This window comes from Leucoraja erinacea, chromosome 5, assembly GCF_028641065.1.
Source record: "Leucoraja erinacea ecotype New England chromosome 5, Leri_hhj_1, whole genome shotgun sequence".
Taxonomy (NCBI): domain Eukaryota; kingdom Metazoa; phylum Chordata; class Chondrichthyes; order Rajiformes; family Rajidae; genus Leucoraja; species Leucoraja erinaceus.
This window is the reverse complement of record NC_073381.1, coordinates 60,612,787-60,633,869: the sequence shown is the minus strand read 5'-3', so window position 1 is coordinate 60,633,869 and position 21,083 is coordinate 60,612,787. Positions and strand designations below refer to the sequence as shown.

At 40.2% G+C, this 21,083-nt stretch overlaps 1 long non-coding RNA gene across 6 annotated transcripts in view; it reads right to left on the bottom strand.

Annotated features, from left to right (window-relative positions):
- LOC129697321 (uncharacterized) overlaps window positions 1–21,083 on the bottom strand; it is an 80,640-nt gene that overhangs the window by 46,708 nt on the left and 12,849 nt on the right. For 4 of the 6 annotated variants that reach the window (XR_008723497.1, XR_008723501.1, XR_008723500.1 and 1 more), the window contains exons 2-3: window positions 11,855–11,988; window positions 9,377–9,488 (exon numbers count right to left, since the gene is read on the bottom strand). This is a non-coding gene — a long non-coding RNA (uncharacterized LOC129697321). Of the gene's footprint in view, window positions 1–78; window positions 4,394–7,101; window positions 9,489–11,854; window positions 11,989–21,083 lie in introns of those variants that run through there. The other 2 variants (XR_008723498.1, XR_008723496.1) reach the window with 2 other exon arrangements.

The window sequence follows — 21,083 nt, the reverse complement described above, 5'->3', positions numbered from 1 at the left end:
GGGCCTGAGGGTCCGTTTCCGTGCTGTATCTCTAAACTCTAACCTAAACCAAACCTTAGCTTTTATGATAGTAGTAAACTTTCTGGCAAACACAGACAAGCTGGGCACTGGGTAAAACATGATTTTATGAGATTTTAATCTGTTTACATTTGTTTTAATTTTGATGACAGAGGTCTGGCTAATGTACTTTTTTAAATTATAAAGTCTAATTAAATCTCAGAGGAATAAAATAGGATACTGATTTTTGTGAAACGTCATTCATTACCGTAAGCAGTACAATTTTTTTTTTTGCCTTTTGGTTTCTTGTTTCTATGGTGTAAACATTGCTTATACTGTACTCATACTAAAAATAAGCATTCCAACAATGTGATTCCACTCTGCCATTGCTTGTCGTACCCCTTGTTTCCAACTATGGTCACTGGAAAGCCAGCTTTTGCTCAGAGCCTGCATGGAAATTGATGGTCGACAGAGAAGGGCAAAAGAGACGAGACAGCTGGTTCTGTCACCACCAAAAGGCCAGTGCAATGAAAGAGCTTCACTGTACTGAAACAACCCTCTCCCTTACACTAGCTTCTCTAGTAATCTGATTTGCCTGTCAACAGCTGCCCTTATTTTCACATTCCTTTTGAAAAGGAATTATGGATTCTGTTATATTTTTTATTTCATTTCCAAATGGAGTCAAAGATCATAAATTGAATAGAATCAATTCTGAAGATAAACACTCTTGACTTTTGACTCTTCAGATAGTGGGGATTGTTTGCATAGGAAAATATCGCAAGAGGTTTTTTAAAAAAAAGAATAAATATTTTGCCAAGACCAATTGTGAGGTTAAAGTGTCTCAATGAAAAGGCAAAGTTATGTTTTTAAGTTAATTATTTATTCTTCACTAATTATAACTTTATACTATTATTTTACAATATATCGTATTATAAAACTAGGAATTAGCTTGTTCCATAAATATGGAAATAATAATATTAGAAAATAGACAGCACCAGATGCAATTTGACCAACCAAACCTATCACCGATTATTGTCTGCTAGATCTACATTATCAGGGACTTCATTTCATCTCATAGGGAAAGATTCTGATGACTTTTCTTCCTAGATACAAAGATAGTAAAATGTTCCAAGATTTTTTTTAATCCACCATCACATTTTCACAATTTAACCCTGGGCACTTGTTTCCACAGGTGACACGTCTGTCGTTCCAACAGCACACGAGCCACTATGTTTCATGGGATATATGATCATGTTATTCTATATTTATCCAGATTACCACATCACAAATGAGAAGAGCCATTAGTCCCATCTTAGCTCATCCTTCTAAAAAAAAACAAGAGTCCCCTCTACATGTATGTCGCTGTTTTCCTGTCCTTTGACCTGATTGTTCCTTCCATACTTCATTGATTCTTATGTGAAAAATAACTTCCTTTAAAAATATTGAGCAAAAAGTGTTTGATCCACACATGACCTTGAGTCTACCTTTGGAGCCATTCATTGTGAACCATTTAATAACATAAACTTCAATAAAGTCATTTTCAATATCCTTCTTTCAAGGTTCAAAATTCCACGCTTTTCCAGTTTTACTTCAAAATTCTATTTTTCAACACTGGTGATCCTTTTAAAGATTCTGTGATGGTTTGTGTCTCATGATGAAAATTAGTCACAGTATCAAAATGTAATCTAACCTGATTTTTCATGTGGCACTCTTTGACATTTTGATTTCTTATATTCCATACTCTGTTGACATGACATCTCTAAATCAGTTTTCTAATGATTATGTTGACTGCAGCTTCACAATATCTTAAATATAATATCTGATGTAATTAATAATTATGTTCAATACTACTAGTACAACATTGGAACTCTGTTTTCCAGTAATATAGTATTTTATACTTATCTGTTTTGAATTACACCTTTCAATGTCCATTAATTTATGTATTTTATCTAACCTTCCTGTCTACCTTCCTGACCAAGGCTTCTCAGAGTAGAGGGCAGTCTGAAACATAGTCTGAAACATTGTACTTCTCATTCCATTTATTATGAAGAATACCAAGGAATTATAGACAATGAAACATCTGCAGTCAGAAATGTACTAGAGCATATATGAAGGCTGGCATGATTGAATACTTTGAAGATGTTCAGCTTAGGAGAAACAGCTAGGAGCATGTTGGGCCTTACAAAGCCGATCTATTTTTTTTGAAGAGTTGACTAAAGCAGTTGACAAGGAATGTCTGTGGAATTTATAGCATCACAAAGCTGTACAGCATACCACTCAGCCCATCGAATCTGTGAGAACCATTAAGAACAAATCCTATACTGATCCTATCTTATTTACCCCACATTCTCAATGACTATCTCCCAGATTCTACCACTCTCCCGCAGAGTAACAGCGACTTACACTGACCAATTAAACCATTGACCTGTACGTTATTGAAAAATACAGAATAGTGAAAGGCTTGGATAGAGTGGATGTGGAGAGGATGTTTCCACTAGTGGGAGAGTCTAGGACTGGAGGTCATAGCCTCAGAATTAAAGGACATTCTTTTAGGAAGGAGATGAGGAGGAATTTCTTTTGTCAGAGGGTAGTGAATCTGTGGAATTATTTGCCACAGAAAGCTGTGGAGGCCAAGTCAATGGATATATTTAAGGCAGAGAAAGATAGATTTTTTATTAGTACGGGTGTCAGAGGTTATGGGGAGAAGTCAGGAGAATGGGGATAGGAGGGAGAGATAGATCAGCCATGATTGAATTGCGGAGTAGACTTGATGGGCTGAATGGCCTAATTCTGCTCCTATCAGATATGACCTGATCTTATGATCTTCTTTGGAGTGTGAGAGACAACCTGAGCATCTGAAGGAAACCTATGTGGTAGAGAATGTGTAAATTCCACACACAGCACTCGAGGTCAGCATTGAATCCAAGTTGCTGAACCTGTGAGACAGTTGCTCAGATAATAAATGCCACTGTGCCACAAAGTATGACTTCAAAGAAAATATTTGATTAACCAAATTAGAGACTGTTAGTTCATGTTGAAATTCGGGCAATTAAATTGAGATTATTGACATGCTTAGGAAATTGCTATAGTAGCAGGAGACAGGTATAGGGATGACAGGCATGTAGGTAGAATATGATCACAGGTTTGGTGCAAGAATCTGCATTGTGAACCCAATAATCTACTACACACACAAAACAACTAAGATGATGGAAAAGGAGATGCCATATCCAAGTCTGTTAATGACACAATGATTGTTGGCAAGATAAACAGTGTCAGGCAAAACATTACATTGCGAACACAATAGATTAAGCAAATGGTAAAAAAACAAATCAAGTACAATTTAATGTACACATGCATGAGATCATTGGAACCAAGTACATTTGGTCACTTCGGAAACAAAATAAACCTGACAGCACACTTTCAATGAAACACTGTCACAAATGTAAATTACAAAAGCAGCAAATGTTTTTTTTTAACAAATTAGAAAATACCAGAGATGGCTGGTCAAGCTGCATCTATGGATAGGGAGCATTCCCAATTGATGAATATAATCAGGCAGAAAAGTTTAAAGTTTCTCTCTTCACAGATGTATCCTGACATTATATATTTCCAGCATTTTCCACTTTGATGTTTAGAAAAAGAGTTTGGAGTCGGTATGCATCTATCAATGAAGTGCCATGAACAAGTAGGAACAATAATTAAAAAGCCAAATGAATTGTGTTTTTAAATCTAAAGGGTCAAAATTAAGAAAGTATAATCATGTTACAGCTATGCAAAGCGCTGGGTAGAACACAACTAGTATGCTATAGCAAGTGTAGGGAAGAACTGCAGATGCTGGTTTAAGTCAAAGGTAGACACAAAATGCTGGAGTCTTTTTCTTGCGTATGGCATGCACAGCCTAAAATTTAAGGGCAACTTGTTCTATTTGATCTTATTTGATTGAGCAGGCTGGGTTGATTGCATTCGTCGAAACAGGGCGAACCACGTGAAGGTTGCTATCTCCCACCCCAATGCTGGAGTAACTCAGCAGGACAGGTAGCATCTCTGGATAGAAGGTATGGGTGACGTCTCGATTCCTTCTCTCCAGAGATGCTGCCTGTCCCGCTGAGTTACTCCAGCATTTTGTGTCTACCATCCTGTAGTAAGTTCTGGGCTCCAGAGCAAAAAAAAACATTGACCTTGATGGGGGTGCAGCACATAATAATACTAGGACTGGCAGAATGAAGTAACTTCTTCTTTCATGTGGCGTGCACAGACTAAAGTTGTTGGACAACTTGTTCTATTTGATCTTCCGTTTGTGCACGACGAGTTGATTGCATTAGTCGAAACAGGGCGGACCAGGTGAAGGTTGCAATCTTCCACCCCAGAATGAAGTAACAAGGAGCAACAACAGAACCTGGGATACAGTGGTTAAATACAATAAATGTGGTTCCAATGAAGGGTAATGACCCAAAACATTAACTCTTTCACTGTCAACAAATGTGTGTCCATAATTTTCTGTTTTTATATTATATGTGGTCTCTAAGCTTTGTAAGCAGTTGTCAGTTGAAAATAACCAGTTAAAAGAATTGTACCATAATCTGGATTTTAAACAGACTCCTAATATTTGTATGTTCCTCGACTGAAAACTGCAATCTGTTTAACTTCAAGGCAACAGTGTAAAAATTATAGCTAATTCTTCATGACTGAAATTAGGAAATATTTCTGTGTGCAGAGCTGTGGGACTTGGAACTTTTTTCTATGAATGGTAATAGATGCCTGGTATGTTGGTCATTTTAAATCTCAGAATAAGTCTTATTGAATAACAATGTAAGTTTGAGGGGCGTGTGGGCTGTTCTTGATGTCCTGATGATTTCATTTGCATACAAGCAATTCAATAAACCAGTTTATTCTGTTAAGTCAGAAAAAATCTTGTGGTTGGGTTATGTTTTCTCTTCTCATGTATTCTGTCTCTGTTTTACCATTTTCCTGGCGAGGGGTCAATTCTCAAACAGAGCTGTGAAATTCCACATCATTATCAGCATTGCTGCTGCACAAAAATGTCCTAAAATATTTTAATTAAAAATCTTATACAGAAAACATTTTTTTTTAAACTCTGAACAGAAAACTTTTCATTGGGCTTTTTGACATCAGATCATAATTCCCAAATTCACAGAACTTATTTTGGCCTCCTCCATTTCCACCAACCAAATCCCAATTGTGCTCAGTTTCTACCTTAAATAGCATTGGGATACTGAAACCCCATTGTAATACTGCAAAACACAAGGGCAGCTCAGAACCAGGTAACCAAGGTGCACTTTGAAAGCAATAGCTGACACTGGTGGAAGTGAAAAGCTGACTGTGCAAATCACAAAAACTTTGATAACTGATTGAACTGGGAAGGAGCTGTCTTCTGTGGTTCTATATGACTGGTTTGGCAGTGCTGCAAGTAAGAATTTAATTGTTCTGTTTCGGGACATGAGACAATAAAACACCCTTGACGCTCTTGAATAAGCATATTTGCTTTCAATTTTAGATGTCTAACATTTAAACATTTCCCCTTAGGTCAATTGGTACAACAAGCAGGGGATACATGAAATTTGTCAAATTAGAAAAGACTAGAGAAGGGAATTTGGATGAAATAAAATGCATTCAATTTCAAATATTTAAGAAATGATGAATACACATGCAAAATTTAGAAATCAAATATCAGCTAGGCTCTTCCCATTTCAAATAATTTCCAAATCTCTTCCTTCTTGTGGTGGCATTTTCGATCTTAATGCCTACATCATAGCAGTTTACTAACATTTGCTTGGTGATAATATTCTTAATATTCTAGATCATTTGTTAAGTTTGAAAGAATTAATGTTCGTTGGGATAAAGAACACGCAAATGCAACTTTGATACATATATTATATACTAGACTAAGTGGGACCCGTTGGGTCCCAGCATTACACGGGAGGGCTGGTCATCCAACGCAATATTCCACCTCTCCACCAATTCTAGTATTGGTGGCCAGTTGGGCAGGGTGGGGGTGCAGGGGGGGACAGCGAGACTTTCTGGAGTGCTAGTATGGTGGTCATCTTGCAGAGCTGAGTAGCCCACACCACATTCCCCCCCCCCCCCCGCCCACCCCCACGGAAAAGTTGTGGGCTCAACATTTTTTTTAAAACTAATAACACTTTTATTTTTCAAGGGAAGAATTCTGGTTTCCAGAGGGCTAGTATGCAAATTGTGCGCCAAATGGATTCTTGGGCTGGCGTCTCAGTCAATCAAGCCTGTTGTGCTGGCAACTCACTCACGGCTGGTGGGCTGGTAGTTGACTCACGGCTAATCCTTGAAACTCTATTTCAAGCAGGGTATAAGGCCACCAAATTCAAGTGCAGTTTCTTACCACTTCTAGCAGGGTGCAAGGCCGCCAAATTCAAGTGCAGTTTCTTACCACTTCTAGCAGGGTGCATAGCCACCAAATTCAAGTGCAGTTTCATACTATTTGAAGTAGGGTGCAAAGCCACTAAAGACAGCGAATCGTGACCTCTCCTCCATCTTCCAGAGACTGAGCCACACCCACATTTTAGTGTTTTAAACCCCTCCCCCCCACCGGAAAAGGTGTGGCTTTCATGGAGTGATTGACAGGAGGGAGATTCTCAACATTTTTTTTTAAACTAATAACACTTTTATTTTTCATTGATTTTTATTTTTCATTGATTGGAAGAATTCTCTGCAGCTGCTCAGCGGATGGGGACCGAGTAAGATGGCCAAAAATCACAGCCGTAAGTGGTAGCGTTTTATCTAAAATCAATATACAGTGCAAACAGGAAGTGCATTTACAGTAGTGCCTTTTAACTTCAAGCCAAAGTACCCAAGCCACCATTTGCAGTAAGTAGTGCCTTTCAACTTCAAACCACAATTTGCAGTAAGTAGTGCCTTTCAACTTCAAGCCAATGCACCCATGCCCCCATTTGCAGTAAGTAATGCTTTCTGGAGCGCTAGTATGAACCATTTTAGAACCAATTTAGAACCAATAGACTTTTTTTGCAAGCTTTAGAACCGAGAGACATTTTTTTTGCAAGCTTTAGAAGCAATAGAGACACTTTTTTGCAAGCTTTAGAACCAATAGACATTTTTTTGCAAGCTTTAGAACCATTAGACATTTTTTGCAAGCTTTAGAACCAATAGACATTTTTTGCAAGCTTTAGAACCAATAGAGACACTTTTTTGCAAGCTTTAGAACCAATAGACACATTCTGCAAGCATTTTAGAACCACTAAGGGCACTTACATTTGAGTAGACATGTGTTCAGTGTTATTCACAGCTCAGAGAAACGTGACCCTCTGCCTTCCTCCATCTTGAAGAGACAGTGTGGCACACCACTTCCTGGTTTTATAGTCCCTCCCCCTGCCGCCAGCGGGGGCAGCAGAGAGAATGGGGAATTTTGTAAAAACATTAATATCTCTTGTCATTTTTAATCGACGGGAAAAATCCTCGGCACACATGCGGCGGAGGGGGGCTCTGAGTGAGGTGGCCAAGAATGACGGCCGTAGGTGGCGGCATTCTCTCGGAAATCGCAGCTCAGATGGCCAAAACTGGACAAGAACAGACTTTTAGTTATATAGATATATATATATCTCTGCTGATGGCTTTACTAGGGATCAAAAGTTCTTGCCCGAAATAGGATATGGTGACACTGAAATGTTCTTCAAGGGATTGGGCAGCTGGCCAAAGCACATTTGAGATGGAGGAATTTCCTGGTTCTGTGGCAGGGCAATGTTCCTATCTTGTTTTAACCCTCCCTCCATCCAAACCTACCTCTACGCAGTTGGAGAAACCACACCACTGTCACATTAAACTAACAAGGAGGATGTGCCTCCCACTTAGCTGATATTTGTGCACCAGTCAAAAGTTCATGCCTGCCAGCTGTCTGCAAGCTTGCCCCAAGATTTCTGGAATGGCTGAAATATGTACAACTGCAATTTACCTTGCTGTGTTACTTCTTTAATAACCATTAAACATTCAAAGAATATAGCTTGTATGTGCTACAATTCATGTTATCCGTGTTTACCAGCTTCGTGCCTTAATCTGGATGCTCCAGTGTTCCTCAAGCATCCCACCTCGCAATGCATTCCCATTACAATTCCCCGCAGGAGCCTGATACAAGTCACCACTGAAATTCATAAAAGTGCCAGACACACTTGGCAGGTCAGAGCATTGTGGAGATAGAAAAAGAGTAAATGTGTCATGTCAAAGACAAGGTGCTGGAGTAACTCAGCGGGTCAGGCAGCATCTCTGCAGAAAAAGGCTAGATGACATTTTGGGATGGGACTCTTGTTATTGACCTGAATTATTAACTCTGTTTCATCCTCTCGAATTGTTGTTTTACCTGCTGGCTTCTTCCAGAGTTTCCTGTGTTTTCTTTATATCAGATTTCCAGCATCTGCCGTTTTTTACTTTTGGACAAAACACCAGAGATCTATTTTTACTAAATTCCAGCCAATTCTGCTGTGTTTTAGTTTACCCGGGGAAGAAAACTTTGATCAATTCCTAAGGTGGTCAGGGGGAAAGCTGCTGCAATGCTGTGGGCTGAGATCACCTCTAACTGGGAATTCCTGCTTCACGCAGGTAACTAAACACAGTTTTGGAAGCTCATTGTGAAGAACACAGAACATTAAACATTTGGCCCACATTGTCTATGTTGACCAAGATGTCAATTTATACTGCACCATCTGCCTGGAAATTGCAGCTACCCTGCCTGTTCATTTAGCACGGTGTGCTGGTCTCCAGGAGATTTTTAGTGGACTACATTGAGGCAAGAAAAATTAATTGATGCTTTTAAGCAAAAGGAGTACGTTTTTAACAAACTGGATCTGCACCCTAACCATCCCATTGCTCAGGAAGAGGAATAGAGGTGGTGGTCATAACAGCATTTGGGTAATCCCCTAATTACACAAGATATCTGATCATCTAGCTCCATCAAGCATGCAGGTATCAGACAACTGCTCTGATAGTATGGACATCTACTGTTCTGATAAAACGTAAATGTAATTTTCCAGAATCGGCCAGTTCCGATGGGATGATATTGCATGTCACCAGATTTCTTACAGCAGCCAATTTAGAACAGAGCTGACCTCGTGCCACAGACTGTATTGGAAGGAACATTGAGTTTCCTTAGTATATTATTTTCAGTCAATGTAAATTAACAGATATAACATCTGACTCAACACTCAGATTTCCCACTGAGTGCCAGGAGTTCCAAAACATGGATTCAGTCCTATTAGTAACACCTCTCATCAAATAAACCCATTCTAGTCCATCATCTCCTCTTTATACATTGTGTAAGAATTTAATGTGACTTGCTGTGGAATGAGTGTGATCTGGGAATGTATCGTTTGTCTAATATTACCAAAGGCATCCTCGTTTATTAGCACCAGATGAGTCTCAGCCAGCCAGTGTAAACAAGATCATCCTTTGGGCAGTACGCAGTGGCCTCAATGTTTCCATTTCCATTTTCATTTCTGGCACACAAACAGAAATAACATTCAGATTACCATTTAGATTCTCATCGCTCCCTTCTCAGCTATTCCAATTGGTATCCATATCATTCCATGTATCTTTACTAAGTGCAATAAGATGCACTGCTAACAATTCATTGCCATTGAAGTCATGCAGCTCAGTTGCAGAAATGGCAGAAAATAAGAAAAGAAGGAAAAGTTAATTACTATTCAAATATATACCTCCCAAAACCTTCATATTGCATTCCCTCTTCTTCTTTTTACACTTTCAGGAGTTTGGCTAAATCTTTGGTTATCTGTTCCAATATACCCATTATTTTTTACAACGAAGGGCAGCCCTGTCAGCAGCGGTCACCGTGTCAGTTTTTCAAGAGTTTTTTTACATACAAATTTTTAATGTCAGTGTGTCTCTTTATGTCTTGGGGGTATCTTCATTTACTGGCGGTGGGTGTCTGTCAAGCATGTAAGATGTTTGATGTTTCTCGGTGCGTTTTGGGCCAGTGTTTACGGAGAGGGTGAGTGAGGGGGGAGAGAGAAGGCAGTCCTGGTCAGTCCTTTGGGACACCAGTTGCTTGGAGCCGTTTTGGGTGGCGTTTCGGTCGCCTCCTCCATAAAATGGAGAGGCAATGTGAGATACTTTTTCCAGGTCGCACATATTGAGAGAAGGTGCATCGTGGCCTAACATCAAGGATCGGCGCGGGAACTTCTCCCCCGTTATATCGGAGACGTGCCTCCACTCTGGGCTTCAGCGGCAGGCGCAGCGTGGACTATCGGGGTGGAGCGGGTGAGCCCCTCGCTGGGGCTCGCTGGAGGGGAGTGCCCGGCGCGGCCTTTCCCGGAGACGTGCCTGGGGCTTCAGCGGCGGGCGCAGCGTGGACTCGGCGTGGAGCGGGTGAGCCCTCGCTGGGGCTCGCTGGAAGGGAGTGCCGTTGGCCCGGGGCAGCCAGCAGCCTGAAGTCGCAGCCTGAAGTTGCGGTCTGCAGAGCTCCAGCTGGTGCGGCGTCTACAGCCCGGGATCCCTCGTGGGGGACCCGGGGGAAGAAGAAGCCATCACTGCCGGCCCGCGGCCAACTTCTACCACGGGGCCGGCATGGACTTACCAACACCTCTGGAGGAGAGCTTCGACCGCCGGCCCTGCAGTGTACGGTGCTTCTGGCTGCGGCGGGGACTTTAAATCTCGACAGCCGGCCTGCGGCCTACAACAACTTAAAGCCGCGGTCTCCGGTGAGGAAGAGCCGATCCTGGACTGACTCTGGACTCTGGTCCTGTCCACGGGGGGGAAATGGAGGAGGACTGGCCAAATATTTGTGCCTTCCACCACAGTGATGAATGCAGTGGTGAATGTTTGTGTTACATTTTTTATTGTGGTTGTGTGTTCTTTATTATTGTATCGCTGCTGACAACCCAAATTCCACCAGCCTGGCTGTGTGCTCATTAAAATACAATACAATACAATACAATACAATGATATCTTTTGTTGTTGATTAGTAACGACCCTGTGAAATGGAGTGCTATATTGAAAACTTTGTATAATTGGAAATTGTTTTTGATATTGTAATGCCTACTGATGCTAAACACCGAACTCTTGCAAATGATCTAACACTTTTCTGATGAAGCATCAGCGGTAACTATTGATACTTTATTGGTGACTGCACATTTACCTGATGCGAAGTAAAAATGAAAAGTGGATGCAGTGTTTATTTCAGGACAGTGAGATTGGTTAAGTCCTCCTCCTCTTCAAAATTAGTTAATGATGAGCAGAGTATGTATGGTGGATGCATTGCCCATTTATTTGTGAAAACTCTAATGGGGCTATATTGATGCCCTCGGACCTATCTTCACCAAATCTTCACCTGTCACAGTTCTGCTAGGAGCCCTCAGCTCCAATCCTTACTTCAGCCTTGATCTAAACAGAAAGGAGAGCTGAACTCCAAAGGCAAGGTAAAAGGAATCACTCCTGTCATCAAAACAGCATTTAGAAACATAGAAACATAGAAAATAGGTGCAGGAGTAGGCCATTCAGCCCTTCGAGCCTGCACCGCCATTCGATATGATCATGGCTGATCATCCAACTCAGTATCACATCCCTGCCTTCTCTCCATACCCCCTAATCCCTTTAGCCACAAGGGCCACATCTAACTCCCTCTTAAATATAGCCAATGAACTGGCCTCAACTACCTTCTGTGGCAGAGAATTCCACAGATTCACTCTGTGTAAAATATTTTAGTTTTTTAGTTTTAGAGATACAGCGTGGAAACAGGCCCTTCAGACCACCGGGTCTGCACCGACAAGCGACCCCCACACATTAACACTACCCTACACACACTAGGGACAGTTTACACTTATACCAAGCCAATTTATCTACATACCTGTAAATCTTTGGAGTGTTGGAGGAAACCGAAGATCTCGGAGAAAACCCACGCATTTGACTGAGTGCATTCATCAGATTTATTGCAGCAGTTCAACGGCATCACTCCACCACTGCCTCAAAGCCTATTTGTCCCTTTGTCAGGAAAACAAAATGTGATGAATTACTGAATCAAATAAAATACACCCCTGATTTACATGTGGTGTAAAAATTTGACTCTTACATGTCACCCCAATCAGATTATTTTTTTTAAAGAATGTTGAATGTATTATTATAATCAATATAAAAGCTGATATTTTCACAAATTAACTTTAATAGATAACAAAAGAGGAAGCAAATATGAATAGTTTCATGTTCCACAGATGTGTTTGCCTCTTTAAAAGACTTTCACGGTTGACATGAAATAGCAGTTTAAAAAGCAATGAATCAGGAATAGATTTTATAATAGATAAAATGATTCCCAATAATGCTGCTTTTCTTTTTCATCATTGTTAGATTTAAAGCAAAGCAATCCCAAACTAAATACAGACACTTCCACATACCATACCCTTGGTGCTGTTCAGAAATTGTATCCTGTGATAATTTCTTCATCTGCTGCAATCAGTACAGGAAGACAGGTGACTCCCACAAGCCTGAACAGACCTGCTCTGTTCTAAGCTTTGCTCAGGCACTTCCACGGGTTTTATTCAGTTGCTGCAGTCATTTCTTTGCACAATGATAATACTCAACCCAACATCAGCTGCGTTAAACTTTTTTCCCTTTCTAATCTTTCACAGAAAACAATCTTGCATTTCTAACCAGATAAGCAGCAGCTTGATTGGATTTTGATAAGTGTCAGCCTTGGCACAGTAACATATCTTTCTCTGATGCAGCAGTCTCACTCCAGGAACCTATAAAGCCAAGCTTGATCAGAAGAAAAAAATATTAACAAGTATCTGTCATGAGATTTTATCTCCTGAGCTTCCGCTTTGAATTAAACGGAACTTGTGGGCTGCACGGTAGTGAAGCACTGGAGCTGCTGCCTCACCGCACCAGAGACCTGGGTTTGATCCTGACTACGTGTGCTGTACATGTACATTTTCCCTGTGACTGCATGGGTTTTCTCCGAGTGCTCCATTCCCCCCCGACACACAAACGTACACACATTCCAAAGACATGCAGGTTTGTAGGTAAATTGGTTCTGTAAATCGCCCCTAATGTGTATGAGTGATAAAGTGTATGGATGATTAATGGTCTGCATGGACTCAATGACTCCACACTGTATCTCTAAATTAAACAAGAACTAAACTACTCTGACATATGCTTTGCATAAATGACATCCTCCATTTGGTCTACCTGATATTTTCCATAATTACAGTAATGAATAGTTCCTGAATGCATTTTGTTGTCTCTGTACTGTACACTGACAATGACAATTAAAATTGAATCTGAATCTGAAAGAACCAACTGTAAAATGCTCTGAAGCTTCCTGAAATTTCGGTCAAAAATACTATATTAATGCATATTTTCCTTAATCCTTTTCTTTAAAGTGATTTCTGGATTTGCCAGAGTTTAATGCTAATTAAATTCTTCAAAGGTTTTTTGGAGTGCTTTTTGGTCTTGAACATGTTTTATGTCCCCAAAATCAAAATTGAATAACTGATCATTCTCACAAGTATTCTGGGGGATCGTACTATGTCTAAGTTGGTTTTGAAATTTCCCACTATTCTAACCGTGTCTAAATGCTAAATTACTTCATTGACTGTGTTGTGGGATACCCTTTAGATCGTATTTTTTTATCTGTAATTAGAAGTCAAATATTTATGATTGGAATTTAATCAAGAACCAATGTAATCTAATTAACTATAATTCCTTATCTTTGGCAGACAGACAGTTCCCAAGGTCAGGATTGAACCTGGGTCTCTGGTGCTATGAGGCAGCAGCACTACCAGCTGTGCAACTCTGCCACCATAATTCCTCTGTGCAATATTTCTGCCCAATTATTGGAGGTTCTATAAGTCAAACAGTTGTACTGCATGGAAATAGGCTCTATTCATCCATGGCAACCAAGTTGTCTACCTGAGCTAGTCCCATTTGCCTCCATTTGCCCTGTATCCCTCTAAACCTTTCCTAAACATGCATCTGTCTAAGTCTAAAATCTTGTAACTGTATCCAATTTAAATTCCATCTTCCAATCTTTGTCCCCACTTCCACAATGGATTACGATCAAGTTGTGATCTTACGTAATAACCTGGTTAATCCAGGTTCAAGCAGTTACTAACTTTTCTTCTATACTTCATGAAAGCTTCAGTACAGTTCAGTACAATTGTGGCAGATTATTGAGCCTCTGTGTTTAATTCTGGCATCTTTTTCCAACTTTGAAAAAGATTGAAACCAGCAGTGAGTGGATAAAATGAATGCTATGTTGAAAATAAAATAAAATTGACAGAAAAAAAATATCAGCTCACTTTGAAAACAAGATTTAAATGCAAACCTAACTCAAACTCAAAATGAACCACATCTTCTCACATCTACACAATTCCAAATTGTGTGAATGCCAAAGGCATTGCAAGTTGTTTCAATATGTATTTATTCTGATCTTTATTGCAATATTATTAACCTTACTGTTCAGATACATGTAGATGTTTCTTACAACGAAAAAATCACAGAGGCTATTTTGTCTCTCATATCTCTTTGAAAGAGCAAATCACTAAATACATTACCTGCCTTTTTTTATCTATCCAATATCCTTTCGATGGTAATTATTCAAACTTTCTCCACCATTGTTTTCAGTTTCCCTTTATGCAAAGTTCTAGATCCCTGATATTATTCTGATAAAGCACATCAACACTTTTTCTGGGGCCTTGACATCCTTTGAGGTGTGAAGATCAGAAATGGACACAGTGATGTGTCTAGGTGGGCCAATTTTAAAATAAAGGCTTACTATAACCTTGCTTTTGTGCTGCCTCGGTTTAGAAAGCTTACAATCCTACATACTTTCATATCTTGTTGTCCTGCCAGCTTCAAAGGCTTATGCACACCTATCCCCAGGTCCCTCTGTTCCTGCACCTACTTTAACATTTCCGCTTCCGACTCGTGATTAAAGCAGAGCTTTTTCAAAATGTTTGTGTCTAAAGTTGCACTATAAATAAGATCAGGGACCAAATGTTTCATTCATGTGGGGGAATGGAATGAACTAAATCGTTACATTTAAGCATCTCCTTCATACCTTTAATCCTAAAATAGGTTTGGTCTGGTGGCCAAGGTGTTTGGATCTTCAATCCCCCACCCTGTTGAGGATAAAACTACTTTCCTGTCTCACCTGTTTGAATTGTACTTTGGTATTATCCCAGCTAAGTGAAAAACAGAAAACACTGCTTATCCACAAGAAGGGATCAAATTCAAATGGCCAACAACAACTGATCCAAACCATGGCAAAGGTCATGGGAACCTTTGTCAATGAAAGGCTGCTGCAGCATCTTAGCTACAACTGCCTGCTATCTGGTCACTGACAACACAAAGAGGAAATTGCTCTACTTGTGGCATCCTAAAGGGGAAATTCAGCCATCTTTCAGACTATAAACAGGCATAACGATGACAACTTTGCAGTGTCCTGCCCTGACATGGAGCAACAGTAACAAATTGCCTTTATGTAATGCTGTCAACATAGTTAAACACCAGAAGGCAAATGAAAGGAATTATCAGTTAGATCTTTGACCGTATGGGAAGGTTGGTGAAACAGCACAGTGCAGTTATAGACAATCGACAATAGGTGCAGGAGTAGGTTATTCGGCCCTTCGAGCCAGCATCACCATTCAATGTGATCATGGCTGATCATCTCCAATCAGTACCCCGTTCCTGCCTTTACCCCATATCCCCTGACACCGCTATCTTTAAGAGCCTTATCTAGCTCTCTCTTGAAAGTATCCAGAGAACCATCCTCCACTGCCCTCCGAGGCACAGAATTCCACAGACCCACAACTCACTGTGTGAAAAAGTATTTCCTCATCTCTGTTCTAAATGGCTTACCCCTTAAACTTAAACTGTGGCCCCTGGTTCTGGACTCCCTCAACATCGGGAACATGTTTCCTGCCTCCAGCGTGTCCAAACCCTTTATAATCTTATATGTTTCAATAAGATTCCCTCTCATCCTAAATTCCAGGGTATACAAGCCCAGCCGCTCCATTCTCTCAGCATATGACTGTCCCGCCAAGCCGGGAATTAACCTTGTAAATCTACGCTGCACTCCCTCAATAGCAAGAATGTCCTTCCTCAAATTATTTTAGTTGAGACTGTGCTTGGAAGGAAGCAGGGATCATCAACTTATTCAGCTCTTCAGGGAATGCAAACATGTCTGAGGATGAGTCACTTCTGGGAAGCCAGCAAATTTGTGGGAACGTTTGGGAGAGTTGAAAGATGCAAATGGCAACTTGAGAAGTTAGAGTACTTTGAAAACAGAAAAATTGAAAGGAGGCTTGATGTCAGGCTAAAGAGCTCTAAAATGATATAACAAGGGAAAAAATCGGATAAGACAACAAAAAGCAGAAAGACAGATCAATGATCCAAATAGACATAAATGGTCACAGGAAAGTTCAAATTATCTAGGCATGGATGACACAAATGTGACATGTTGAGAATTCATTGCCCGCATTAATTGTTGATTAATGATTGTACATGAATATCAATGAATAGTGATTAGTAATCACACAATGATTTTTCCAGCACAAACTTCAGTTCACTCTAACAATACTGAGAAATAGATGTAGAAAAACTGACTCAAAAAACTGAAGAGTAGAGCATTGTAAAGGGCAATATGAAGAAAATTCCTATATAACCTCACTGGCCAGGAGTGTGCAGAGTTGATCACTGTGAAAAATAAATCAAAGGTGTTCTGCCACTAGCTAATATGCTCAAAACTGGAATGCATTGTGTTAGCAATCTAATAGTATAGTGGCTGCTCAATATTCTTTCTATTTGGCTTTGCATGCACCAAAAGTAAACTGTAGAGGGATGAGGCATGCATTAAATGTCCTTGGTGATTTTCAAAACCTTTGCCATTTAAAATATGCTTCTAACGTTTGAGAAACTGATGCACTTATGTGAAATTCATTTCTGCAGTGCCTGCTTCTACAGTACTTCATCTTGTCAGCAGAACATGGTGCATACAGGCAAAATATATATTTGGCCCATGAAGCTAAGTTCAAAATGGTTGCTTCAGAATGCTAGGGTGGCTCAGGTACATTTCTGACTGATTCAAGTCCACTAGTTTTGGGTGAATGTAGAAACCCATTGCTCCATTGTAATGCAGTTCCTCTGTTTGGGAAGGAACTTTGCATGATCTCTGATCATGAACCAGCTCACTGGCAAATTTCAAATATGCTCATGTTTTGCTGTTTCTCTTCTCATTTGTGTCAAGTCTCTAAGTCTTCATCCGTCCACGTTGGATGGATGAAGACTTAGGAATGATCAGATGCGAGATCACCCTCCCATAATCTGTGGCCTCAGCCAACATGTTTTTGTTCCTGCATGTAACTGTTGGCTCAATGTATTTTAGACAGACAACATTTTCTCAGGTACATGGATAGGGTAGGTTTAGAGGGTTATGGATGAAAAGCAGGCAGGTGGGACTCGTGTGGTTGGGGCATGTTGATTGGCGTGGGCAAGTTGGGCTGAAGGGCCTGTTTCCACGTTGTATGACTATGACTCCATGACCAAGTATGGATCAGTCTCACCTCTGTATCCACCTCTAAATTGTAGGGGAATACAATCTTGGAGCTGGTTTCCACAAGCATATTGTCTTAAGAAGGGTCTCGATCTGAAATGTCACCCATTCCTTCTCTTCAGAGATGCTGTCTGTCCCGCTGAGTTACTCCAGCATTTTGTGTCTATCTTCGATTTAAACCAGCATCTGCAGTTTTCACTACAGCATATTGTCATTCTTCTCCTAACATGATACCCTCTTCATTTTCTCCCACTTCTGCAACCAAAAGCAGAAACACGGCTGTTTGAAGCATAAATACATCAATCCTGTGAGAGGAGATACGTTTTTCGTAAGGTGAGAATGAGATAAAGATGTTCTTCAATATCATACCTATTCTGATGCACTTATTTATCAGCTGAGTGAGAATCATAGCTCAGATTTCACAGAAGTGAAAGATTGTGATTTGTTCTTCATTATTAATCGACTTCAATGGAAATAATAAAATGGAAACTCCTGATACATCTGCCACAATTTCTGTCACACTGCTTGTAATTGAAACAGAATGTGTAGGCTTTTTAGACCTCCTTCCTTATCACTCTACACCATCTGATTTCATGCAAGCTTGCCCTGCAAGAAAAAGGGGTTTGCATAAATAGTGACCCTGTGTTTTTTGTTTTGTAGACACAAAATGCTGGAGTAACTCAGCAGGACAGGCAGCATCTCTGGAGATAAGGAATGGGTGATGTTTTGTGTCGAGACCCTTCTTCAGAATGTTTGTATGTGCATAACAGGTCATTGTTGTTGGGACCTGGCGCGGATACTGTGTATACTTTGTACCTTTGTCAGCGCCTTATGTGCCGACTTTTGCATACCTTGACGATGCAAGCAAAGAATTACACTGTGACTTGTCACATGTGACAATAATGTATTCATTCATGATGCAAGAGATGGTGGAAGAGTGGGAAGTAGCAGATGCTAAATGTTGCAGTTACAGGAGGAGAAGGTGGAGTGTGCTCTGGCAATTGTGAAAAATAAAGTGTGGAGTGCTGGAACACCAGTTAGCTCAAGGCAGAATAATGACTAATGAGAGCTATCAATTTGTAGGCTACACGAGCAGGACTGTCAAGTCCTTGAGCATTGTTACACGCTACAACCACGTTGCTGTTGCAAAACATCTGACACCACTCATGCTGGGACATTGGTCTTAGAGTTTCCACATTGGGTGTTAAGAAAATATCCCTCCTCCTGTCAAACCCTTCCACTAAAGTCTTCAAGGCACTCTTGGATGCATTGACTGTTTCTTTTTTGACAGCCACATTCATTTTTTACCTGCATTAAAAGTGCACCATTTCTTTAACAGGTCAGAGATCCTGTTAAATATTATAAACAGCCCTAATTTTCATACAAAGACACAAGGTGCTGGAGTAACTCAGCACGTTGGGCAGCACCTCTGGAGAACATGGATAGGTAACGTTACGGGTCTATCTTCCCCAGAGATGCTGCATCATCTGTTGAGTTACTTTGTGCCTTTTGTGTGTTAACTAGCATCTACAGTTCTTTATTTCTAATAATTATCACATCTTCATTTTGTCAGCTGGCAAGCAGTAACAGAAGAAGAAATGAAAACCTGCCAATTCATTTAAATTAGGCATCAAGGATCCCTGGTAAAACTGGTCAATTGGTATCAAGTTTTTGCATAAAAAATGTTGCTGCATTTGTTGGAAGTCAATCATTTCAGCCACAGGAGATCCATCTAGGAATTCTTCAGAGACTATGCCCTAAACAAATGATCTTCCACGATTTCATCAATGCCCACTCATTATACCCATTCGGCTGAGCAGGTGGATTTTTATTGGTTTGCTCTTGCCCTGAGTAGGAAGGCGAATGAATACATTATTGTCACATGTGACAAGACATGCTCTGTGGAGCATATAGTGAGAATAGTGGATGGAAAGCAAAAGTAAGATGCATGAGAGAGAGCAGTCCAGTGAGATTAGACCAATGGCTGCATGCCAGACATGGTTTGTTAATGGCATTCTCATCTTTAGGTCAGATGGTTTAAGAGTCAACCCCCACTCTGGACATTACTGAGTAAAAGGGCAGTACTGAAGAAAGATTCCATTGTCAATGTGCAGTTTTGCAGACAAGATATTTAACTTGAGCTCCCTGAGATAAGTTGAACTTAAAATATCCCTTGGCACTTTATCAAAGAGGAGGAGAAATATTTTCAGTAAATTCTAGGTCAATGATACTACCATCACCAAAGTGCAGGTTAAAGAATTTAGTTTGTATGTTTTGGGAGGTTCAGAAAGATGGTCATATATATGTCCGTCTTTTATTCATCATTTATGTGACAAATGTTTAATGGCACAACAAAATTAGCTGTGTATTTATGTTACAGGAAAGTGACTTTTATCAAAGAATAATCAGTGACAAAATATCACCATTAAAAATAATGATACGGTTAAGTTTAACGAATGAATGAAATTGTGGTCACCGTTGCTACATAAGTCATTATAGAATGGGATAATGGGCTTTATTTGATCTGTGCCTAAAACGTTGCTTCATGTCTTCCATGTTTTCTGTTTACATATAAAGCAAATTGTAGACGGGTGACACATATTATGTCTTCCTATCCTTACTCACACTTTGAAAAGTATCATTTTGCTTTGTAATCCTAATAATCCAATGCATGTAAACAAAGTTGTTAACGATTGCTACACAACCATTTAAACATTACTCCAATCCAGGCAGTAAATCAGAAATAGCACTGGGATTACAAACTGCTCAACCAATTAAAATAGATTCATTTGGATTCCCTGTTGTTTTTTTAACCTCAATGGAAAGGGCCGGGCACAGTTCCATCTAATGAGCCAACTGGACATGAAGTAAAAGCCTTAAGAGGAATCAGTGTTCTATAATATGAATTTGTTCTCTGCTTTACCCCTTAGGTCAACAACCTCCAGACATCTCGTTCTAATACTTCAGAACCAAGTAGCTTGGCTTTACGATGGAATTTTGCTATAACAGTTCTCTATTGCTTCTGTGCTGATAGAGACTAATGTTACCTTTTTGTCAGCGAACTATGGGAAAACCAGTGGAGAAGATGGAGAATCCAATGGTCGAACCAATATTTAATTCAAACTCTGACCATAGATAGAGATAAAGCGCTGGCATGACTCAGCAGGTCAGGCAGCTTCTCTGGAGGAAAGGGATGGGTGACTTATTGGTTGGGACCCTTCTTCAGACTGAGAGTAGAGGGTGCAGGTGAAGAGCTGGCGGTGAGAAAAGATCTGAGCTGACCTCAAATGACTTCAGGCCTGAGGTCATTTGGAGCCAGCCCTGATTGGTCCTTATCTTTTCTCTCCTCCAGCTCTTCACCACCACCCCACCCGCACCCCCTACTTTCAGTGTAAAGAAAGGTCCCAATCCGAAATGTCACCCATCCTTTTTCTCCAGTGATGCTGCTTGACCCGCTAAGTTGTATCTCTACCTGTGGTACAGACCAGCATCTGCAGTTCTTGGTTTCTAAGCAATGTTTTAATGTTCT